This window comes from Taudactylus pleione, unplaced genomic scaffold (genome assembly GCF_031769625.1).
Source record: "Taudactylus pleione unplaced genomic scaffold, aTauple2 ptg000064l, whole genome shotgun sequence".
Lineage (NCBI taxonomy): Eukaryota > Metazoa > Chordata > Amphibia > Anura > Myobatrachidae > Taudactylus > Taudactylus pleione.
Window position 1 is genome coordinate 18,730,425 of NW_028284466.1, and position 25,524 is coordinate 18,755,948.

Below are 25,524 nucleotides of genomic sequence, written 5' to 3' on the forward strand. Positions count from 1 at the left end.
AATGGTGCTGAGGCACCATTTGTGAAAAGGGCATGCTCTGTTCTCAAATTAATTCAATGGTGCCCTGAGGAGGGGGACTCCTTTATTGGGGGGTCCAAAACTTCCCAGGGATCCCCAGGTTGGGCTGACTAGTGGTCAGGGGTGATAATGCTGCTGGGGGGCCCGATGAAAGGGCTCCCCTGGCTGTGGCATCACCCCCTTGCTAGACAGAGTCTGGTGCTGGTTTGGGGAAATACAGGCCCTATGCATTTTTTCCACCTTGTATTTCCAGAACCAGGACCGGCTCAGAGCCCTGTGCTGGTTACACCAAATATGGGGGACCCCTATGTCATTTGTCCCCCGTATTTTGGCAACCAGGACAGGATCTCAAAAGCCTGGTGCTGGTTGTGCTTAATACAGGGGACCCCTACATCATTTTTCCCCTGTATTTAACACAACCAATACTGGGGCTCCAAAGCCCGGGGCTGGTTATTTTCTGTGGGGGGTGGCTATGCTTTTTTTTTTACACATTAAATTTTTAACATAAATGCGTAGATCTCAGTGCTGCATTCGTCCATCTGTGACTTATTGATTTGATTTCCTCAGGTGTATACTCAATACCAGTGAGCCCTCTGTTGCCCACTGATGCCCCTTTTGAACTACACCACTGCCACTGCTCTGCACCACTGCTGCTGCTGCTACCCGACATGCCTACAGCCATCTCGCACTCTGCACCTCCCAAACCCATACCTCCCAACATTTAAAGATGTTGAGGAGGTATAGATCACGCGCCAGAAAAGTGGGCATGGCTTGCTGTAAAAGGGGCAGATCCTTGCGGCTTCCCCCATTTTTGTCACTTTGGGGGTGTGCCCAGCACTCTCCGAGATGCTGGCCATCCCAAGGCTCTCCCTAAACAAGAGAACAGATGCCGTGCGCATGTGCACGCCATCTGTTCTCCTCCTGCACACTTGCTTGCTGTAAAAGGGGTGGAGCCTCTTGGCTTCCCCCATTTTTGTCACTTTGTGGGCATGCTTAGCACTCTCTGAGACGCTGGGCAGCCCCCAGGCTCTCCCTACACAATAGAACAAAAGCGCATGGCATGTTCTCCTTTTGCACACCCGCTGCTCTGCTTGCAGAGCAGCGGTTTGTGCTCCCCCCAACTTCCCCCCCACTGTGGGACATTGCGGCATGCAGGCAGGACAGTCCCAAAAAACACGGGACTGTCCCACTGGAAGTGGGACAGTTGGGAGGTATGCAAACCAACCTCCTGTGTGCGGTCCCCTCTTCCACCCTCTGTTGCCCACTGATGCCCCCTTTGTAATGCACTGCTACCACAGCTCTGCACCACTGCTGCTGCCGCTACCCCACATTCCTACAGCCGTCTTGCACTCTGCACCTCCCAAACCAAACTCCTGTGTGCTGTCACCTGTGTTAGAGTAAGATTTTGTTGCCCTTCTCCCCTGCAGGTACCCCGGTTTGCTCATCCAAACCCTGATAGTTAATAAATTTTAAAAAAGCTATGAAATTCCATTGACAAAAAACCTTACGAATTCATATGTCCCATTAAGGCTGCTTAGACATGGTCTGAAAATTCACAAAACCTATTGATTTTCTGCCACTCAAACTCCAAAAAGCAATGAAATTACGATCATTAAGGTTGACACCTTAATGAACGTGTTCCTTGCGCAATACAGATATGGTATGCCATCACACCCTGTGGTTAATGGCAGATTCAGCACTCTCACAGAAAGAGATTAATGTCACTCACAAAATGGTGGAGCTGCTAATTCACAGAATTGTGTTTTCATTGGAATGCAGTCTATGCAACTGAGGTCAAAGCAACTGAGGTCAAAGCAGAGAATAGAGCTGTGCAGATGGGATATAAGTGTTGTGGATTGGGGGAGGAGACACAGCAGCGTGGATAGGTGAGACACAAAGGCGTATAGAGGAGAGAAGGTTAAGCAGTACAGAGGGGTGGTTGCCAAAGTAATGCAGAAGGGTGGAAAACAGTGGTGCAGATGGGGGGAAACAGAGTGGCATGGTTTGGGGGGACAGCGACATGGATGGGGGTAGCAAGTGGCATGCACATGGGAAGACAGGCAAAGACAGATTGGGGTGGATAAGGGAATACAGACTAGCACAAATAGGAGAACACACAACAGTAGGAATTGGGGAAGACAGAATAGAGCAGGTGGGGGAAGGAGACAGAATTCCACAGTTGGGGGGGGGCAGAGTGGTGCACATGCCGGAAGAAAGAGTGCCAAAGAGGAAAGGAAGACAGCGGCGTGGCTTAGGGGAAGGCAGTGGTGAAGAAGGAAACAGTGGCACGGATGCAAGGCAGTGTAGATGGAGAAAGACAGATTGGTACGGATGAGAGAACACAGACTACCATAGTTCGGAGACCACACAGCAGTAGGGATAGGGGAAGACAGATTGGTGTGGATGGGTAGGAAGACATAGTGGTGCGGGTGCTTTGGGGAGACAGAGTTGCACAGTTGAGGGACCAGAGTAGTGTAGATGGAGGAAGAAAGAGTTCCACAGATGAGAGAAAGACAGCAGCGTGGCTGTGAAGAAGGCATGGATGCAGGGTGGTGCGGCTGGGGAAAAACATTGGTGCAGATGAGGGAACACAGACTAGCACAGTTGGGAGACCACACAGTAGTAGGGATTGGGGAATATATAGCAGCATGGAGGCATATAGGGGAAGATAGTGTACATGCATAGACTGAGTATGATATTTTTAAAAATAAGGGAGCTGAATGTGTATTCTAAATGAGATAAATGTATGCAGTGAGAAGGATGTGGGAAGCCAGTGAGATTGTTTTGGTGATCAAATGGGAAGATTGTGGGCACTGAGTGGGATGTGGGAGCCACATAACTGCTTTGACCTCAGTTGCATAGACTGCATGTGTGTATTCCAATGAGCGTACAATTCTGTGAATTAGCAGCTCCACCATTTTGTGAGTGACAGCAATCTCATTCTGTGAGTGTGCTGAATCTGCCGTTAACCACAGGGTGTGATGGCATACCATATCTGTATTGCACAAGGAACACGTCCATTAAGGCGTCAGCCTTAATGATCATAATTTCATTGCTTTTTGGAGTTTGAGTGGCAGAAATTCAATAGGTTTTGTGAATTTTCAGATCATGTCTAAGCAGCCTTAATGGGACATATGAAGCCTTAAGGTTTTTTGTCTATGGAATATATATATGTGTATATTGACAAAAATAACTATCCAATTTGAATAGGATTACTGTAATATTTTACAACAAAGTGTAAAACCTCTGGGAAAGTACTATCTGGTTCTGTGAAGTGATTTTTCTGTACAGAAAATATAGTTTATTTTGTGTGTGAACAGTTGAAAGAGAATTGCATAAGTGTGTGAACCAGTAGTAAAATGCAGTAAAACGCTGAACAAAGAGAGGTTCCGGCGGCGTGTAAGGATTGTAACCACACATTGAAAGGTGCAGGAAATGTGTCCTATTTGAAATTGATTTCCAGGTGTGAGGCTGTCCTATGAAGACCTCAGGTGCAGGGGGCATATCCTAGTTAAACTGCCTCTGTAATCGAAGACACATAGGTAACCAGTACCTATGTGTCCTGCGATTGGACCACACATTTGTGTATTGTACGCATAGAGTATAATATGCAAGCGTGATTTGTGTAAAAGAAAGGAAATTTCACTGATTCTTTTGGTTGAAAAGTACTGGTTGAAGTCCACTGGATGGGGTGGTGACGTTTCCCATCCGGATTTCTAGTGGAAATATACCAAAGTAGGTAGGGACCCCAGCTATATGCATTGCCACATAACTTCTTCCCGTCAATTGCATATTGACGGGAAGAAGTTCTGTGGGAGTACTTAGAGAGAATCCCCCACCGGTATCCTAAAGAAGTAATTTAGCAGTTTGGTAAAGCCACCAAAATGGGTGCTAAATCTACTCATAGGATGACCGAGTCAACTGTGGTTCCAGTTGAGGGCAGACCGAAAGGATCTGGATGGTACATAGGGCCTGATGCAGACCCACTTGCAAGCACATTGCGCTCGCAAGTGGGTCGATGGTGGCCCAATGCACACGTGTGGTGTGAGCACTGCACGTGCACGAGCCCCGGAGCAAGCGCAAATAGCACTCGCTCCTTGACTCACTACAAAAGGGGCGGCTGTCGATGTTGATCAACAGCTCGCCCCATTTTGTAGGCGTTGTGGGGGGTGGCTTCACAAATGGAGGTGTTCCCATGCAAACGCCTGCCATTTATGGGCGGCCCCACTGACATCACCAGTGATGTCAGTGGGAGAGCTTCCGGCTCTATTTGAGCCAGAAGCTCTCTGGAGCTTGTGGCCACAAGACCCTACCACAAGGGTCTCATTCCAAGCCTGATGGTCGTGATAGTCTTGACCATCGCGACCATCATCATGGCCGCTCGCTACAGCTGTGGGTGGCTACACACAGCTATGCGAGCGGCCGGGAGGCCGCTCCTAAAAAAACCAGTGCCCACGAGCGCTCGCTTTTTGTGAGTGTCTCTGAATCAGGCCCATAATGCGTAACATGCATGGTAAGTATGCAATGGCTTATGTTAATGAATGGGTATGCATGACTGGGAGTGGTAAAATATCATTTCTAAAAATTGGTAGTTTCGATCCCGAGGAATTACATATAGTACAAAATCAAATACACCTGTTAAAATCACACAAATTGAGGATGAAACAATGATTGTCTGAACGTGTGGCAATGAGAAGGGGAAATTCAAAGATAAATGAGTAAGGAGCAGAAAACTGGTACTTTAGAAAGAGTGAAAGCAAGTGCACCACTGCCACCATATGTGGGAGGGGAAAGACTTACAACCAGTATAACTACAAAAAAATGTAAATAACTGAAACCTATACCCTGTACTAACTAATTTGGAAAGTTTATTTATTCAGCAAGAGATGATGACCCTACCCTGGTCTCGGCCATTTCTCATGCACTCAGCATCCAAGAAGGGCAATATTCCCAAAGTAAAGGAGAGGCTGCAGCAGATGCAAGAGAAGTGGCTGGGACCAGCGAAACAGGTAAGTATGGTGCCATCCATAGTACCAAGATGGTAAGGCCCGGAATTAATTTGGAAAATAGTGAAGTAGCAGGAATATACCCTGTTTGCACAATAGCAGTTCCCAGTGGGAAAGCAGACAGGCATGGGGTAATTCCTGTTAGAAATGTAGACATGTATTGCCCTTGGACTAGGTCTGAATTGCAGTCCATTATCACAGATTTTCCAGACCCCAGAAAAGATTTGACGGATTGAGAAAAAATTTATCAAGTACTTGGGTAATGCTCATGAGCCTACTAATAAAGACTGGCAGATAGGGCTGAGAGCTTGTCTTCCTACCAGTATCGACATCCAAAACTGTAATGAAGATTGCCAACTGGAAGAGGACAAATCTTTATCTGATGCAGACAACCAAAATAATGTAAGGCAATTAACAATCCAACTGGCCACATACTTTCCAGTTGCAGTGGAATGGAAGAAAATCTTTACTATAAAACAAAAAGATAATGAGACTGCAATGGATTATTTTACAAAGGCATTACAAGAAGTGGCTAAATATACTGGGGTAGCTGACATAAAAGATGACATACATCACTGGGAAGTAGCCGTCTCAGTACAAATGGATGGACTTAAAGAATCTTTGAAAACAAGGGTACAAACCTCAATGTAGGGGTATAACTGTAGATGCCCTTAGGGAATCCGCCTTACAATTTGATTTAAACATAAGTAAGTGCAAGGAAGAAAGGGCAGATAGGCTAATGATGGTAAGTATCCAGGCTCTGGAAAACACAGACACACAACCACTACAAAATAACACATATGGGGAACAAGGGGTAAAGAAAGGCAAATGTCATAGGTGTAAAAAAGAGGGACTTTTCATACAACAGTGCCTGAACAAACTAGTTAGACATAACTACCAAGCACATAGAAAACACTACGAGCCACCTAGACGAGATTATGAAAACCATAAGAGGGACTTTGAACTACATAGAGGGGAAACTCATAGATACCCACCCAGGAGAGACTGGTAGGACTCCGAACCATCACAGTTAGTACCCCCACATAGAATAGCTGCAAAAAAAGTACGGGTAAAACAATTTTGGTAATGGGAGTAATGGATAAAAATGCAACATTACCCTTTGACTAAATCTGCAGAAGTTACGATTGGGCCTCTGCATACCAAACATTCTTTCCTTTTGGCTGCAGCGGCCCCGACTAACTTACTCGGCAGAGATCTCTTTTGTAAATTGGGATGTATAATATATTGTACACCTGATGGTGTGTTTTTAGATATCCCTGGAAATCACAATCAGGAAGTGCAAGATATGTTAGATACTCCTCAAAGACTAATGTTGCATTCTACTGTTCTAGATTCATGTCCATCGCAGGTAGAGGACATGATCTCACAAATACCTGGTTTACTAAGGACTAAGGAAGGACAAGACATTGGATTGATGGCAGATGTAGCTCCAGTAGTTGCTAAAATAAAAGTTGGTAGAGTAGCTCCAAAATCCCACAATACCCTCTGAAACCAAAGGTGGAGTTAGGGGTGTATCCTGTCATTGAACATCTACTGCAGCAAGGAATTCTGGTCAGGACATCCAGTGAAGCCAACATTCCCCATAGTACCTAATCCAGCTGTCATCCTAATGCAGATACCTTCCACCTCTACCTATTTCACTGTTATTGACCTCTGCTACACTTTCTTTTCTATTCCTATTCACCCTGACAATCAGAACCTCTTTGCTTTCTCCTACAGGGGAGTGCAGTACACCTGGACCTGCCTTCCCCAAGGATTCATTGACAGCCCAAGTATTTTCTCCCAAGCCTTACATGACTGCTTACAATCCTTTCAACCAGAGAATGGATCGGACCTGATACAATATGTTGATGACTTGTTGTTATGTTCTAATTCATTTGAGTCCTCACTGGCAGACACTAAACAGCTTCTGTTTCATCTCTCCCAGACAGGACATAAGATTTTACAGGATAAATGCAGTTGTGCCAGACAAGGGTTAAATACTTGGGACACTGCATGACTCAAGGACATCTGACCACAGACAGAATATGTGCCATATATGACATGAAACTGCCACAAACCCAGCAACAAATTGTACATTCTTAGGAATGTGTGGATATTGCCGGAATTGGATTCCGGGTTTCTCTATTTTAGCATTACCACTGCAGGAAATGGTCTCATCAAACAAACCTGAATGAGTTTCTCACACTGAAGAATCCGAGCTGGCATTTGAGAAACTAAGAGAGTGCTTGACAAGAGCATCTGCACTGGGAATGCCTGATTATGAAAAACCATTTGAACTATACAGTACACAGAATGCTGGGTGTGCAGCAGGCATTTTAACATAAAGACATGGTGTTGCCAGCAGACCTGTAGCCTACTACAGTGCACAGTTGGAGACTGTAGCATGGTCTCTCCCTACTTTCCTAAGAAGTGTAGCTGCAATAGCTTTGCTGGTAAGTAAAAGTGAAAACGTAGTGCTAGGACATGACTTGACAGTCCATACACCTCATGCAGTCTCAGCCTTGCTAAATTCAGCACAAACCAGGCATGTCTCATCTGCAAGGTTTACAAAATGGGAATTATGACTGATGGCACCAGTAAACATCACCATAAAAAAGGGGCAACACACTAAATCCTGCAACTTATTTGCCTAGTGTGCCTTGTAATGCACAAAAGATGGAGGATGAGAACACTGGTGAGGGATGATTTAGTACAGATACTGATATGCATGACTGTATGGAATACTTAAATCAGACCTTCACTGCGAGACCTGACATAAGTGACAACCCATTAGTGGATGCAGACTTGATGTACTATACAGATGGTAGTTGTCACAGACAGACAGACTCAAGAGACCTGTGCACTAGATACACAGTTGTAGCTGACAAAGGTATCATAGAAGCTGAACCCCTTGGCCCACCCCACTCAGCACAAGTTGCTGAACTGGTAGCACTGACCAGGGCATGGGAGTTGGCAGAGGATAAGTCAGTTAATATATACACAGATTCTAGATATGCTTTCAGAGTGGTGCATGATTTCGGGGCCCTATGGCACCGCAGACATTTCATGATGACAGCTGGCACACCAGTAGCGCTTGTGTCACACATTAAAAGACTGCTGATGGCCATACAGAAACCGAACAGAGTGGTTCTTATCAAGTGTAAGGTTCACACTTACAACCAAGACCCAGTCTCACTTGGTAACAGCCGAGCAGACGAAGCTGCTAAATAGGCAGCAAGTGCCTGCATACAAACATATACACCACTGATGACATTCCATACCATAGACACACAGAAATTAATTGAAATGCAAGATTTGTGTTCCATACAGGAGAAGGCAGTCTGGAAGGTGAAGGGATATGGCCAAGAGTCCTCAGGACTATGGAGAGATGGACAAGGAAAGCCAGTAGCCCCCAGAGCATATCTCCCAAGCTTGGCTGAGGCGGCACATGGTCTGACTCATCTGGGTAAGGAAGGCATGTGCAAATTGGTAAGAGCTTCCTGGAGTGCACCAGGGTTCTCTTCTTAGATGAGCAAGAAAGCAATGTCATGTCTTACTTGCTTGAGGAAGAACATTGGTAAAGCAATGCCAACAAAGCCATCCCATATTCCTCCTACAGACGGACCTTTCCAGGTAATACAAATCGATTTCATACAGAGGCATTCCCTGCTGCTTCAAATACTGCCATGTTTACCACAAAAAAAATTGTACAAGAATTTGTGTGTAGATATGGTATCCCTAAGACTATTGAAAGTGACAGGGGTACCCATTTTTCTGGTGAAGTCTTTCAGGTCATGTGTAAGCTTCTGGGCATAAATAGTAAACTTCATACTCCTTACCAACCCCAAGCCAGTGCGAAGGTGGAGAGAATGAACAGCACTATTAAGAACAAATTGAGCAAGGTTATGACCGAAATGGGATTATTGTGGCCAGAGGCACTGCCACTAGTATTGTCTAGCATCAGAAACACTTTCAGATCCCTGCTTAACCTATCACCCTTCAAAATCCTTTTTGGATGACAGCCACACGTAATAAAATCCCCAGGATGATTTGAAGTGTAACAATGAAGTGACAGTGCAATACCTTGTCAGGATTAGCCAGCAGTTGAGAAATCAGCAAATAAACTTTAAGCTGGCGATTCCTGACCTATGAAACGTTTACAGTCACACAAGAATCATTATTTCTCAAATGAAGAGAACAATGGAGCCCTCATATTATATATACATCAAGAATTTAAAAAAGTTTCTTTGATTGAGGGGTGCTACCACTGACATCTATATCATTTATACAGGGAAAAGAGAGACAAGAATGAAATTTCCTATGTGGTGCACTATTAATTAAAACTTAACTTTTATTCTTGTATAGGTTAATACCAAATTGGGAGAAAAAAGCAGCAAAAAATTGTTTTAAAATCAATAAAGTGTGTCACAAAGAAAGAAATTGTGATTAAAAATAAAATGCGTTATTTTCCTCTCCTGTCAAAGACCATTTCGGATTTTAACAGATGGTCTCATCTTCCCTTATCATATCTGGGTAGATGTTACCTATATAAGATGATATGTTTCCCAAGATTCCTTTATATTGCACAGATGCTTCCAATAATTCCGCCTAAAAGATTTTTGGCAAATTTGAACAAAGCACTGACAAAATTTATATGGGCAGGTAAGCGTCCGAGAATATCCCTATTTAAATTGCAGCAAAAAAAAGAGTTAGGAGGTGTTAATCTACCTTGTCTTCGTAATTATACCCTGGCCGCAAATTACAGAGTGGCGCTGAATTGGATCGGAGGATCTGATGTTTACATGCAGCGACATATTGAACAATCCTTTAATCCGGACTGGAATCTGGTTTCCCTATTACACACTCCTCAAACATCTCTCCCTGCTTCATTTAAAGACAATTTATTGTTATATTCCACATGTCTGGCGTGGAGACTGATTAGATCTAGTTTAAATTTGCCCAAAAATAAATCTATCTTTTTGCCATTATGGGGAAACCCATGTTTTCCACCTGGCCAGATTTCCTCTATTTGTAAAACAAGGCACGATAAGGGATTATGTTATATTTATCAATTCTTGAACATGGAAGATTTAATTCCAAATACTAGATCGCAATTACAAAACAAATTTCCCTCCCTTTCTATTCCATTATTTCCGTATTTACAAGCTGTCAGCTATGCGCAAACCTGCTTAAGGAGTCAAAATTATAAGTTAGATCAGCTTTGCTCTCTTGATAGGATATTATATTATAAGCCTAAAGACCCCCTTACTACTTCCGCCATATATACACATTCCCATCCTGAACTTAATTTGGAAACTGGTTCAGTAGGCTTGTTGAAATGGAAGGAGGTAATTCCTGATCTTACCATGACAAACATGCTAGAAGCCTATATGAGACTTAATAAGCATTTAGCTTCAGTATCATATATGGACATGCATATAAAAATACTGCATAGGGCTTATTTCACCACAAAATTAAAATTTGTTATAGGAGAAGCACAAGACTCAAACTGCTATAAATGTGGAACCCCTGATGCAGATATTATGCATTGTTTATGGTCTTGTTCTCAAGTCCAATAATTTTGGAAATCTCTCCAAACTTATATTAATAATGTCATGAAAATAGAGTTTACGATTACTAGAGAATGGGTTTTTTGGGGTATGTATCCAACCTCTATGGAAGGTGGATTGAAAAAGGGGAATCACATTATACTGATTAAATTGGCAGCTGCTGTCAAAAAGACCATCCTGTCACACTGGGTCTCATCAGAACCTATTCCCATACACTTATTTCATACTAAACTCTCCTTTCTATTTTTTATGGACTGGACCGAGACTTCTTTGCACAAAGAGAAAATGACAGAAAGGTTTTTTGATGTTTGGCTCCCTTATGTCCTCACACTTTCTGATGTTATAAAAGAAGCATTGCGAAGTTCTTTCAGTTTAACCACATGGTACATTTTGGAAGTTTTGTCCACAGGTGTGCCATTCTAATAGAGTTGAATGGATATTATGTGTTTTTTTTTTATTCTATATTTGATGGAGTATAATATGGATATATTTTGTCAATGTTTTAGGGTTTTAAAATATATACCTTCTAATATGTTTAACATGTTCATTATACCAGATATTGCAATATCTATGTGTCTTGTTATCTTTGTCAATCTGTCAATAAAAATTTGTTGAAAAAAAATAAAATAAAATGTGGCGCATGTATCCTGACCTACTGTGTCATAATAAAGATTGACTGACACTTATTTGTGACTATATGTCTAATTTACTCAATAAGGAAAATAGTCCTGACCTACCAAACACTAACTGTCATGATATTGAACCAGGGGACTATGTTATGATTTGAAATTTTCTACGCTCAGGTTGCCTAATAGACAGGTGGGAAGGACCATACCAAGTTTTGTTGACCAGCACAACATCATTGAAAGTATCTGAGAGAGAGACTTGGGTCCACTCCTCCCATTGCAAGAAGGTCGCTAATCTGGAGAGAACTCGTGAAGTAGAAAAAGTTGAATCCACACTAATATTGCTTGAGAACCTGTTCCTGGAGGACTGAAAGGCAGAACTATTGAACTGTACCTGAGCGTATCAGAGAGTTATTGGAGGACTGTTATTTCAAGATGGAGTGTCTTCAATCAAGAATTGTTTTGTTCCTGTTTTCCCTTTTTACTTTTATTTTGAAAAGGACATTTTGTTTTTGTGAGAGCCCCTGAGAAGTTGAGTATGGGTATGGAGGTGGTTCTGATGGAGAGAACAAGAACTTAGAATCCCAGGATTGGTTTATCACTTTGTATCCAAGCCAAAGCCAGAATAAGTAAGAGGTCTAGTAGTCACGTAGTTCGGAGACAGTGTGATGGGCTTTTGTCTGAGGAATAATGTATCTGTAAGTACTGCGAACCCATAATTGAGTGCATCCAAAGATGTCAGTCAAGTAGTAATGTCGAATTTGACAGACACCCTTTGAATGATTACCACTCATTAGTGGGTAAGGTTCTAAACCAAACAGAGTGTTGGGGTGCTCACAACTACCTCAAGGACAGGGTAATTTGGGATTAGTGCCATACCCATTAAAGTTAGCAGAGGTACTTGAAATACATGGGGGTGACCAGTGGACATACTAGACCCCCTAGTTTTAAGCTCCAACAGTACCATGTAGATAGATCCCTGGTATGTTTAAGTCTCACCAATTTCAGAAAACCAGGAAATTGGGAGGTGATCTGGAACAATCAGACAATGACCTATTCACGCAAAGCTGATAATGAGCCTATCGATTCTGAACTTGTACACAGAATTATTGCAAGTGGGAGATACTTCCAGTATAGGTACATGCATAGATACAAAATAATGGTTGGCAGAGTATCACTAGGGTACTGTGCAAATATTATACAACCTGAAACGTGTACCAGTCAAATGATGGAGATAGGGACAGGATTCTTTGTCAGAATAATGTGTTCAATGATAATGATGCATTCTGTTTCTTATGTTCTGCCAGATTATGTGTATTTCATATGTGGAAGGAAAGCATACAAGTGTCTCTCTCCGAACTCTGAAGGCTTATACTATCTCAGAAGGGTACTACCAGAAATCATGACCCTTACACATGATAAAATGATAGACATACACTATATCTCTCCCCCTCCTTATACCCATACTCGTTATTAACACATTTATAAGAGACACCTCATAGACAGGGGAGAACCCTTAGCCTCAAATTTGATCCAGGAACCCAATGGGATTCAATTCCTTATGACCTTAGATATCACCTGTACGGCCAGAGGAGTTATAAAGTATAGGTACATCCAAGCGTTGGCGAGTTTGATTGATAATATAACTGAGATGTATGATGACACATCCAGGTTTACTGGTAGGGAGTTGCAAGCCTACAAGAAATAGATTGTGCAACACAGGATGGTTTTGAACTATGTCACAGCTGTAACAGGTGGATACTTACTGTGTAACCTTAGCAACTCAGTATGGAGTAAAATGCTGCACTTACATTACCAAGAGTAAGGATGATCCAAAGGAGGTGATTGAGCAGAAAATGGACGAAATACTGCAGCAGAAGTGGGAATTTAGGAGGAAGCACAACCTCACTTTAGCAGCCATGGGCAAGAAATTAACTGGGTGGTTCACCTAGGTGAACCCACTCAAGTGGTTCTCTGGGTTAGGAGAGTGGGCACAAGAAATGGTGGCGAATGTAGGGAAACTTCTACTCTGTATCTTGGGTATCATCATACTTATCGGCCTGATATTCAAATATGTTCCAATTATGACCCAGCAAAAGTGTGCAACCAGAAATACAAATTTAATGAGTCTGTGGAGGGGCAGTGTTGAAAATGTAGCAGATTTGGTGTATGATCAATTAGTGTTTGTATGCATTTAATATTTTTTTTTCTGAGGTGTGATAGTTTATGTAGACTATCAAAGGCTGGACTGTCGAAGTCAAACATATTAAATACACTACAAAATATGCCTTATATTTCAGACTTTAACAAAATCCCAATTTACATTTCAAATTGGCCTAAAACACAATATCAGATTGTTCTGTCCAAAAACTTTTAAAATAGACCTTGGATTGATTGGGAGTGTAAATACTGTATGTTTGCTTCAATTGTTAGCTTGGACAATTGGAATTTGTGGGTAATCAAATAGACCCTGTACGGTAATTGTCTCTGGTCTGCAGAAAACCAAAAAGAAGGTCAGATAACATACAAAATGCTAAGGATATGCAGATCTTTAATTGTAGCTCCTGACTGCATTGTGTTTAACATACCCTGTGCATGCCATTATCTGTACATTTTACTATAAGTTGTATTCAAGATGTATGTTTAGTACAGATCAGACATTTATATTAGAATTAATAGTGACATGTCCAATGTATTATATATGTCCTGGCTTTCATGGCTCAAACAATACAAACCTGGTTCCTACACAATAATTTACACATAGTAGTTACACATACAACCAACGGGTTACACCAAAGTACAAATGTACTAAAGAGAAGATAACCAGCTATACATATAGTCCAGGGACGGGAGCACATATTAACAATTTGTTTGGGGTCATAATGTACAGAATTGTGTTAGCAGTAAGCTGGTGGTTGCAAATAAATTGATGCACTTTGCAGCAAGCAGATATTAGCAATGCCGGAATTATGTTTAATATAGCATATAACAATGGTTGATTTGAACTAGCTTTTTGGCGGGAACCCAGAGGTGAACATCTGCAACAGCATCCTAAGCCTAGGCTTCGCCCACTGTTTGAGCCAACCAATGAACCACAGTGAACTGGAAACATTCCCGCCCCTGGACCAATGGAAGAAGACACAGCCTGCTATTATACACACCCATAATTTAACTGTAGGAATAGACTCCCCTGGTCCATGGAGTGGTATCTGTATTCTACCAGTCATCTGGTGACAACTGTACTCTGGATCCAGAGAGCGCATGCGAATGTAGGTATACTGGTTTGTAACTTTGACCTTTTTCCTGAATTGTTTTATACCACTGTATAACTTGTGATAATAATGTTATATCCTTTTAATACAAAATGTATCTTTGCGTGTTGGACCACAGACACTGGTGTGTGTGTGTGTGTGTTCACTTGTTTTCACCTAAGACTATTATACTGTGATATATATATTGCACTGTAATTCACATTGTGTTTTGATATGAAGATAACGACTATTACGCATACTGGTGGTGTTACAATAAGGGAAGGTATTTCGTATGCATCACATGTTGCGTACACTGTGCATCCACATTTGCATATCACCATATGCAAGGTGAGTACACTTGGCGTCAACAGCCGGAGAGAGATTTAATTAGGATTTCACAACTTACACTATTCATTTAATGAATTAGAAAGCACATAAATTATTTCTTTTCTGGCATGTATCCATTGTATATTTTCAAGAGTGTATGTTTCATAGATGCAGCATTTATTACTATGCTTAGTGGGTGTAGACTTGAGCCTGTCAGCTGCACCCCAAAACTAATTGGATAAAACTTTTTATCTGTGTTAAAAACCTATTTCAAGTATTATTATACTTCAAATAAAATTTATTTTTTTAAGCGTGTTTGTTTTGTAAAGGCAGCATATATTACTGTACTTAGTATGTGTCCTTGTTAGCTGCACTCCAAAATTTTATATGTAAAAAAAACCTTTAAAAATCTCCAGTATTCTAATAAAACTGCATGGTAAAGGTAACTGTCCCTCATTTCCTTATCTCATTGTACATTCACTTGGTGTGGTGGTTGTTAGCTTGAACTGCAGTAGCTATACTTCTGTCTTTGTGTAAAAATAAAATCAATAATGGATCAGTGCTTACTGTTGAAGACAGGAGCAGCTCAGCACTAGTGCAGCCAGTCTTAGTACTTCTTCAATATGTACTAAAGGAGGTCAAGGGGAAAGAAGGTGTAAAGAGCACCTCTAGTCTAAACAGTATTACACAGATCTTAAAGAAAATACCATCTTTAACTATAAAGGGAAAAGTTACTCCCAAAAAATGTAAAATTGGCAACATGCCATACACCACACACAGTGCAAAGAAAAGGCTCAGTCCTTGGCCTTTCTTTGTGAGTGGTGGCCCTGCTACTGCTGTACTAGAATGCCTTGCAGTAGCCAGGACCAAACACAGTCAGGCATCTTTTGTAACCATACATGCAACACCTTCTCACTCTAAGTCTAAATGTGGCACCTTTAAAAAAAAGGCACCATTAAAAAAATGGCAAAACAGTGTACAAAAAGAACACTAATAACTGATGAACAAACTGTGTTCAGAAACTTTACAGATTTTAAAGGTGTCCTTGAGTGCTGTATGTGAGTCTTCTGACACTTTTATACTAGATATCCTCCCATCAGGGCATCGGTTCATATCCTGCTAGCTGCTGCAGTCTCCCCTTGCTCTCTGGTCTTTCATAGCATGTTCACACACAATGTTGTGGGTGGGAAGCTCACATCCAGCTGGAATGACCAGCCCATTGCTGCTTGGGCCATGATACTAATCTAGCCACTGGTCTAGCAAATTTCATTTCAAGTACCATTTTATGAACCCGCAGCCACTCAATGCTGCAATTTAGGGGCCATCCATTTGCCTCTGCTGGGTACTTGGCTCCCTTAAGCAGTCAGGCACCCTTTTCATATTGCTGGGCAGCCAGTGGAGGGTGGTAGGAGCTTGTGTCAGCATGGTAGAGTTCCTCCATATGGCTGCTGGATAATGTTGTCCTCTCAGCACGTGCTGTGTTGATTTTATCACTGTGGACCTGATGAATTCTATGGTGTCTACTTTGTTTGCCATACTAGTGTTCTATTTTGTCACTGTGCCTATTTGTGAGGGTGCTGGCATGAGGGCCAGCATGTTGCCCACTGCTTTGGCACTAGATTAGCATTGCCTGCATGACAGGATTGCACTTATAGCATCTCAATTTGTGCAGGCTTTAAGTCAGGCATTGTGAAAATAGACATCTGAAATCCCATAGCTTCTACTTACAGTGCTTTGCTTTCTGCTCCACTGTTCCCTGTTCTTCTGACTAATTTTGATGCCTCTCCAGCTTCTTCTGTTGCAGGATATGATGGAAGTTTCCTGTTCCAACATAGAACATGGGGATTTGCTGGTAGCTAGTTATGTACTGTATCTGATGAAGATGATAAGTCTCATACAGAAAAGGGGTTGTTTCTGCATAGTGCTACAAATAGAGCTTCTGTCTGTCTGTTCGGCAGTTTCAGCCAATAAGTCATGGTCCATAGCACATGGTTCAACACAGGAGATCATGCCATCACTCTCATAGTGTTAGTCGGTCACTTAGTGATGGCCAAGGTGATGTAGACCACTGTACTAACACTGTGGTACTGCACAGTATTCATGCTAGCATTAACAAGAGTATCCAACATGGCAAATATGTTAATGTTTTTGTTCTGACTGCTAAGTTCCAGAAAGTGTTGGACACTGTTAAAAAGAGGGGGGGGCATTGGTGAATATGTGCACTAGACCTACAATAACTGGCTGAGTGGGATGTATATTTTATCATCCTGCTACCTGGAGATGTATCCCATGGAGCACATATATGTGATTAGGCATCTTCATTTCATAAATAGTCTATTGTTCCACAAAGGGTTTTATCTGGTATGCTTTTGATGAGGAATTTAGGAGGAAGCATCATGGGTGAGCCATTAAGGTGTTATCATGCAAAAATGTGGAAGTATCACTCTGTGTTTCCAAGACTCATTCTGCATCAGTTGACCAACCTTTTCTGCACCATCCACCACCTGGACCTGAGCATTCCACTAAAGGAAAGTGCTTTTCTTTTAACAAATGCATGAAAGATACGAGATGTGATTTTCATCACCTCTGCATTGGTTGCAATGGGTCACACTCTGTCATGGACTGTGGGCAGTTGTTGGGAGGGGCTTGAGCATTGGTTCAAGCATGCACCAGTTGCCCCTTGAGACCATAATTAAGGCTTCATCTCTGGTTCATGTTCTGAATGAGTGGTTATCCAAGCACACCCATAGAGCTGCTAACAATTTCTTTTGGCAAGATTTTACTTTTCATTTTCAGCTGACAGTGTGTGGGGTGGTTAGGATCCTGAGACACAGGAATTTGCACTCTGCCAATGACTTCCTGGAGATAGTGCAAAAAAATATGTGGAAGCAGTTTCTGCTGGGGTGCCTGTTTGGGCTTTTAGCAGTTGCCTAGATTATTATTGCCTCTAATTGGTGTTGTCCTGAAGAAGACCCCAAGCAAATATTACCTCATTCAACATCTGTCTTAAGTGGAGCGCTCTTCTGTAAATAATGCTATCCCATCAGACTGTTGTAGATGTTGAATCTGAATTTTGTTTGTGACTTTGCACCAGGAATTATTCCAATTCCTGGGTTTTCAGCTGAATGATGTTTTGTCTGTAGATAGATGTCTACCCATGAGCTGCTAGGTATCCTGTGCATTTTTTAAGAGGTACTTAGTCTATCATGTAATTGCTCTTGGGACATTTTGGGCTTATAATTTGTCCTGGTTTGAACAATGAGGGCAATATAGGTGCAGTAAGAGTGATCACCAGATGATGCTTTTATTTGTTTGGGGCTTCTATTTGAAGGGAAAATTCTGGTTGATTGTGAATAAGACCTTGCTGGCATTGTTTATTCCTGTGCTTGTGTGTGGTTTAGTATGTTACTTAATCTTTTCTCATGTCCAGTGTGTTGAAGGGATGGATGAGACTTTCCCCTACAGCATCAAATACTCATTGTCTTATTGATCTCCACTTAATCCAGTTGCTTTTCGCAGTTGAGTCAGTTTGCTTTTCTGTTTTTCAGTGTTTTCTGTTTTGTTTGTCATTAACAATAGCATTTCATGGGGCTTTTTGCATGGGTGAGCCGGTGTCCCAGCATGTTATCATTGTTGCTAGTTCCCTATTATGTAGGATTCCACACACCTTGAATGTTGAGCTCTATAAGGAGAGGTGGGTGTCTTTGAAAACATGTTCAAATTTTACTAAATGCCCAGTCATGTTCACTGTAAGGTACACAGCAGGTTGGTTGGGTCTTGAAGCATTAAATCCTCTTGTTGGACTGACCTTACAGAGATTTCATATGGAATATGTGCTGAAATCCCCCTAAGGTCAGCCCAACAACTTGCTTTGGTGAGTTAATTGGTTTGGAAATAAAAATGATCAGTGGCTTGGGTACAGGATGCCGGTGCTCGGGATCCTGGAGGTCAGAATCCCAATGCCGTCATCCCAACAGGGTTAGGATACCGACACTTGTCAGTCAGTATCCTAACCCTCCCCCTCTCTCTAACCCTAACCCTCCCTTCCTGGTGCCTAAACATAACCTCCCCCTTAGTACCTAAACCTAACCTTCCCCTGCCTGCACCCTAAAGCTAACCCTCCCCACGTAGTGCCTAACCCTAACCCTACCTCTAGTGCCAAACCTTACCCCTAGTGCCTAACCCTAATTCCTAGCCCTCCCCCAACCCTCCCCCTAACCCCAATACTTACCATTGAGATACCGGTGGTTAGGATACCAGTGCTGTGATTCTGAAAGCTGTTGGGATTCTGGATAGACCCCAGATCCCTGATCAGCCTGTGTAAATCTAATGTTTATAAGTGATACATTAGATTTCACTAGTGTACTAACTTGGGTACTTTGTGAGGGACCATGAGGAATTTTAATTTTTTTTTGTTATTTTTTTTAACTTGTGGCTTTACACCACTCTGGCAGGTTTTTGTGTTTTGCCTCAGGTCAAGTTATGACACCCCCCTGCCACCTTATAGTTCTTATATGTCAAGTTTTTGTATTGAGGTAGGTTGTGGTTACCTTGTTTTATCTGTTTAATAGTGCAGGTTTATGAAAGTTAACTTCATGTTTTGTTACAGGTGCAAAATGAAAAGACATTTGTTTGGTTTGTTGGCTCTTCTTTTATTTACTTGGCATCTATAGCCCCTCAAGCTGGGGAAATGATTTTGCCCTCTTCTCTGAATTTCTTTATGCAGGTGGTTGGGTGCTTGAAGTATGCATTGGAAATGCTTTTGCTTGTTGCAGCATAGTGAGTCATTGATTTTTCAGCTGGTGGTGTTTGTGCATTTGGGAGGGGCAACAATTTGGTGGATTGGACATCATTAGATCTCAGATGTGCCTTGATTTGGTACTTTGCTAATCTGGCTCAGGCATGGCTATTTTGGAAGCTGATTTGGTTGCTGATTATTACTCAGTGCGTTTGGTGCTGTTGCAGAGTGTACTGTCATTGGATACAGCTTGGAGGAGGTTAAATGCTGTGGTGAATTGGTTTGTGGCATTTTTCTGTTTTTAGAAGGCTTAGTTGGGGGATTGTGAGGGGTTGCTATTTTCATTATAGTGGTGATTTCGGTTAGTTAACCTTGTGTGGTATGAAAGAACGGCTGCAGTTACTGTTACATCATTAGATCTTGAAGTGTTCTCCCCCCAATACATAAGTAAGTGTGGTTTTACCCTACTAGGGTCAGTGGCACCACTGGTCCAGTTTGGCTTTGTGACTTTAGCCATTATGAACGGAGTTGGGCCTAACATGGAGTATGATTGGAGGGCATAAGGTCCCCATCTAGGCCTGATGTGCTGTGATTGACAGATTTGGTTATTGCCGACAGAACTACCATTCTTTCTTTTACCACCATACTATCCCTTTTTCATAAAGCTGACCCTTCTTCATCCATAATACTTGTACCCATCATTATTTTAGATAAATTATGTGTTTAACTATCTGGGAAGTGTAATTGACATAAGCCGATAAGTAGTTTAGAGTGACAGAAGACCTTTAATATGCCCGGCAGGCATTTTAAACACTAAGGGTGAGTCAGCTAACACTGGAAAGATAGGGTTAATATTTTTAGTCAGTTGTTACTCCTGTTAGTTCATTGATTAGGCTTGTCATGGGTGGAGATAGAGACACATTTTTGTGTTTGTTTAGGATAGCTTGGTTCCTCTTTGATCATTTAGCATACCACCTTCCTTCCTTCTTAGTTGTTGGCTTTTGTGGTTTGTGGGGAAAAAATGGCTGCAATGACAATCTCATTATTAGATCTTAAGGTGTACTCCCCTCAATACAAGGGAGACTGTATTCTACCAAACTGGGATCAGTGGCATCGCCGGTACAGGTAGGCCTTATGATTTGTGTCATTGGGAGGGGAGTTGGATACTTCAAGTGTGTAAGATTGGAGGACAGCAGGCCCCCATCTAGGCCTGATGTATTGTGTTTGAGAGGTTTGGGTATTACCAAGAGTAGGGCTGTTCTTTCACCACCATACTAACCCTTCTTCATTTGAACTAATTTAAATAAATAAATAAAGCTGACCCTTTTTCCCTGCCAATACACGGTATATGTCAATCTTTTAGATGTGTTATGTTTGTTAACTGTCTGTGCAGTGTAGCTGACATCAGCCGATAAGAAATTTATTAATAATAATAATAATAATATCGCAATGATGTTAAAGCATTGCTTTTTACATTTCCATAAATGTGTTGTAATGTAGTTAATGACTATAATAATATAAAAGAAACAAGATAAGAGTAAGCAAATGGAAATTGATTTCTGAAAGACATAAGCATTCTGTTTTGGTGGAAAAAATTACTTAAGTTTCCCTTAACTCCGATTTCAATTTTTGCAGAAATTGCTAAACCCTGTTCTTTATTTTCAATTAAGAATTTGGGAAAAGGCATCAGACATCAGACTTTAACATGTCAGGCAAAAATAATACAGTATTTTGTCCAAAAACCAATGGATAATATTGCGACTCCACAGTCTTTATTGAAAAACAATATGTTCAAAATCTAAGTGTTGCTTTTTCATTATGGATCTTAAATGTACTTAGACATTTTGTCTACCATGCATAATTAATGTAATGTAGAATACCCACCTCTATCTGTCTCACAGTAGCAATCCCAGCTGTTTCATTTTGTGCCATCCTTTCTTATTGTATCATAAAACTTCTGTTACCTGCAGGAAAATGAAAGTCACAAGTGTAAGTTCCATTCTCAAGAAAAAGGGTGCGGATCATTCTGTCTGTATTAAATAATGAAAATTTAATTTGCTAGAAATACTAATTTGAAATAAAATAATATATTTGCTAACTCATCCAAAATTTTTAAAGATAGCTTAAACTACTGTATTTTTTAAAGTGATAAAAAAGGAAATATTCAAAATTCACAAAATATCTATTTCTTACCTGTCTTTCTATCTTCAGTATCTGACTGTCTACCTAGCTCTTTAATGGGTAAATTGTAAGATTGTTCTTGAAGTGTAATAACAAAATGAATGTAAGCTTAAATATATTAGAGTACAAAAATTACAAAAGTAAAAGTGTAGCAAAGCAGCTTTCATAATTGCCTCCAAATAAATTAGCAGTGACCAGGAGCATCCGGCACTGGGATGTTGACTGCTCCCAATGGACTAAAGCTTCCAGTACTATACTGGAGAAAAGTTTCTGTGCCACATGCTCTTCTGTCCAGAAAATATGACTATTAATAGCTGCCACCTCCACATTGCATCAGATGATATAAAGTTAGGCTGGGTAGACATTAGGACACCTGTACACACAGCCAGATGCACCGATATATATTTCAGATATATTGGCATTGACTGTGCTGCAGTCTGTGAACAACTTTATTCACAAGCATATCAGGTGTACACACTCATCATATATTGCTTGTCGATAGAACAAGCAATATACCACTAAATGCGTACCAAGCATTATGTCTGAAATTTCTTAGCTGGTGTTAATTTGTGGCAAGAGACGTAGTGTTGTTAGTTATAAAACACACACATATATATATATATATATATATATATATATACTGTATATATATATATAATTATATATATATATATATAATTATCACGGGACTGATATTTGTGAAAGATGATGTTCTACCTTGTTCTGAGATCTGAACTTGGTGGGAAGATCAAAGCAAAAAATCTATTTACTCATTTGGCTTTGGGTGGGTAAAGGTGTTATGATGCTACAGTGTGTCACAAGATAAACACACAGAGTCACTAAGTGAGATCTTCCACCTATAGCACCTACCTGTTGTTCCCTTAGTGACTGACTATGCACACCGGTACTATGGCTGGCACCAGGACTTACTCTCTGCACAGTGTGGGCTTATTTTACTAACACCTGAAGGACAGAAATGGTATGCAGTTGGGATGTACTTGAGCTGGCAATCTCGATCTGGGTGGAGGCTCAATCTGAATACCCAGCGATTGTCTTGGTGAGGACTGATACACCAGCAGGTGGACAACAGGTAAGGCAGTCCCCTGTTTCCAGCAGAGATGGTAATTCAGCAGATATGATCACACACCGGAGTGTGAGTAGATTGCTGGTAGTGATAGATATATACTGCGGTATGGCTGCACTATATGGTAAGAGTAGCAGGTATGAATGGGAACTGCTGACTTGTACACAACTGGGCCACAGGAAGGAACAGCAGCTGGGTTCAGATGGTGTAGCTGTACTTTAGACTGATGTGGATGATTTATAATGCGGCTATGCCACAGGCTGGTAACACAGCTGAACCACAGGCTGGTAATGTGGCTGGGCTGCAGACGTGTAACACAATCACAGCAGACTGGGTGATACTCAACCAGGAACACAGATGAACTAGCACAGGTAAATGACTCTGACAAGACAGGAGACCGGCAGCAGGATGGAAGCAAGCAGACTGGACACTAGGAACAGACTATCACCAGCAGGGAATGCTGGGACTGACTGCAATTTAACAGGAAGAGGAACCAATGCAAGCCATCTTCCTTGATTGGAGATTAATTTGCAGCTGAGCTGCACAAACACTGAGAGCTTGATTACAGGCTAGCTACAGCTGGATGCTTCCAAAATACTGACAGCTTCCCTGCTGCCTAGCAAAAGCCAGGACTGGAAACTGCTAAGGCCATCAGAAATCACAGCAGTGGATCATAACAAAAGGTTAATACTGTATCTGTTGTTAGATCAGTAGTGAGGAGTCAATCTCCTTTGCCAGACTATCACATTTTAAAGAGGTGGGACAAGGTGTTTCATATAAATAGGCAGGAAAAGGGATACATTTTCCTTTTTTCAGTTTGTGATCCCCGAGGACAAGGCTTGTTAAGTATTTTTACCTGCATTTGACTATTAAATTGTATTCTGTGCTTGATCATTGCCTTTGTTTCTCTCTTAATTCACATCTGCTTTTTCTATTTATTCTTTGTCTTCATTACACTTCTTTTCTTCACATTTCCATCTTTCCTCTCATCTTTTACAGTAGTTACTCTTCCCCATTTTGTATCTATCATCTGCCTTATCTCTTTCACAACCCCTTATGCTCCTCTAGTCCCTTTTTGGCATGTACCATCCCTACAGCAATGCCTCGCTATCCACCATTTTGTCAAGGTAGCAAGGCCTCTTTCCTCAGTGGCTGTGCCCAGTGTTGGCATGTGGTCCTCAGCAGTATGCAATGCTGCAACTTTGTCCCTTTGAGCCAGGTTTGCTGGGGTCTCTGGCTGACCCACAGCCTCCAAATCCTCTCTACAGATGGACATCAGAAGCCAATGATTAGCAACCATCAATGTTTCTGATTCGATTAAAGTACTTTTTCCATCAAATACAAGAATTCAATGATTGCCAGCCATCAGATATAGCTTTCTGATGCCCATCCAATAGCTGGCCATTTTTCTCAACTGCAGACACCTGGAAGTGGTGTCCATAGATCACCTAAATCATACCTCCAAACTCATGCCTGCCTCTGGAGGATCTCCTGTTAGGGAGTTGAAAGCTGAGGTCCGAGGTTGAGGAAGGAATCGGAGTTGAGAGGCCTGGATGTATGATCTCCTCATCCACAAGTATCGAATGTTGACGAGACATGACCAAAGGCGTGAAGTCTAACCTGTTGTGAGGTGTTCACCTGTGACCCCTCCAAGCGGGATATGGGTTTAAGCTGCACCCAGCAGGTAGGTCACAGCCCTTTGGTCAGGTATCCGATACCTGCGGGAATGGAGACAGAACTAATAGGCCCAAGTAATATGCTTCAGAAAGAAACACTTTAATGTATCTGCACAGGAGAGTAACTCTGAGTATACAGTCAAATTAATAGATGCTCCACAAACACGGAGGAATGACTCACTAGTGGTACTCAGTGGAAGTACAGAATATGCAGGCCTTGGTGTTATGACGCACTGCTGCACAAGGAGATGACACTTGTAGTTGCACACAGGCAATATGTTCTTGAAGCACTTCTGCACAAGTAGATGGCACTTGTAGTTGTACACAGGCTAGGTGTTACTGACGCACTGCTGCAGAAGGAGATAGCACTTGTAGTTGCATGCAGGCAAGATGTTACTGATGCACTGATGCACAAAGAGAAGGCACTTGTAGTTGCTCAAGGGTATAACTACAAGGGAACATGGAACGAAGTGACAACAAGTAGACATAAGTAGAAACAACATTGCACAGGCAACTTCCTGCTGTCCAGAGCCTAGTTATATACCCTGAGGTAGCAGATCATTGGAGGACAGCGTCAGCTGATCACCACCATGCTACCATTGGGTAAGGGTAGTCAGGTGGAGAATGTCATGGCCGGATCCATGATGGCAACCGCAGCCACCCACAGCACATGGTCCCTTGGCATAATCCTCAGTAGGTCACTCGCCACCGCACTTGACGTCTGACCACATTAGGGATCAGGGGATCGCAACATGACAGCATCTATTCACAGTGACGTGGACAGGGGTTTCTACAAGGCTCCTCCCCATTTTTGGACTCAAATATAACTATTATGGTGGATATACTATCGATGGTTGCATTGTGGTGGCTATTTGCCATTGCATCAATGGATGTCGGGCTTCTGATGTCCATCCCTACTCCTGTCTAGTCTTCTGGCTCTCTTGGAGTGCTGTGAGTGCTGTTTTAGAAGTTAGCCCTGCTGGCCATTTTAGATGCATCAGTTGATGTCCACTGCCCCCACAGCTTCAGGAGATGGGGACAGTC

General features: G+C 41.8%; 2 pseudogenes; both read left to right on the plus strand.

The window, feature by feature from the left end:
• The first annotated feature begins 4,524 nt into the window (after nt 1-4,524).
• LOC148534804 (uncharacterized) lies at nt 4,525-6,883 on the plus strand (annotated as a pseudogene).
• Nucleotides 6,884-12,133: 5,250 nt separating this feature from the next.
• Nucleotides 12,134-13,421, plus strand: LOC148534805 (uncharacterized; annotated as a pseudogene).
• Nucleotides 13,422-25,524: the final 12,103 nt, after the last annotated feature.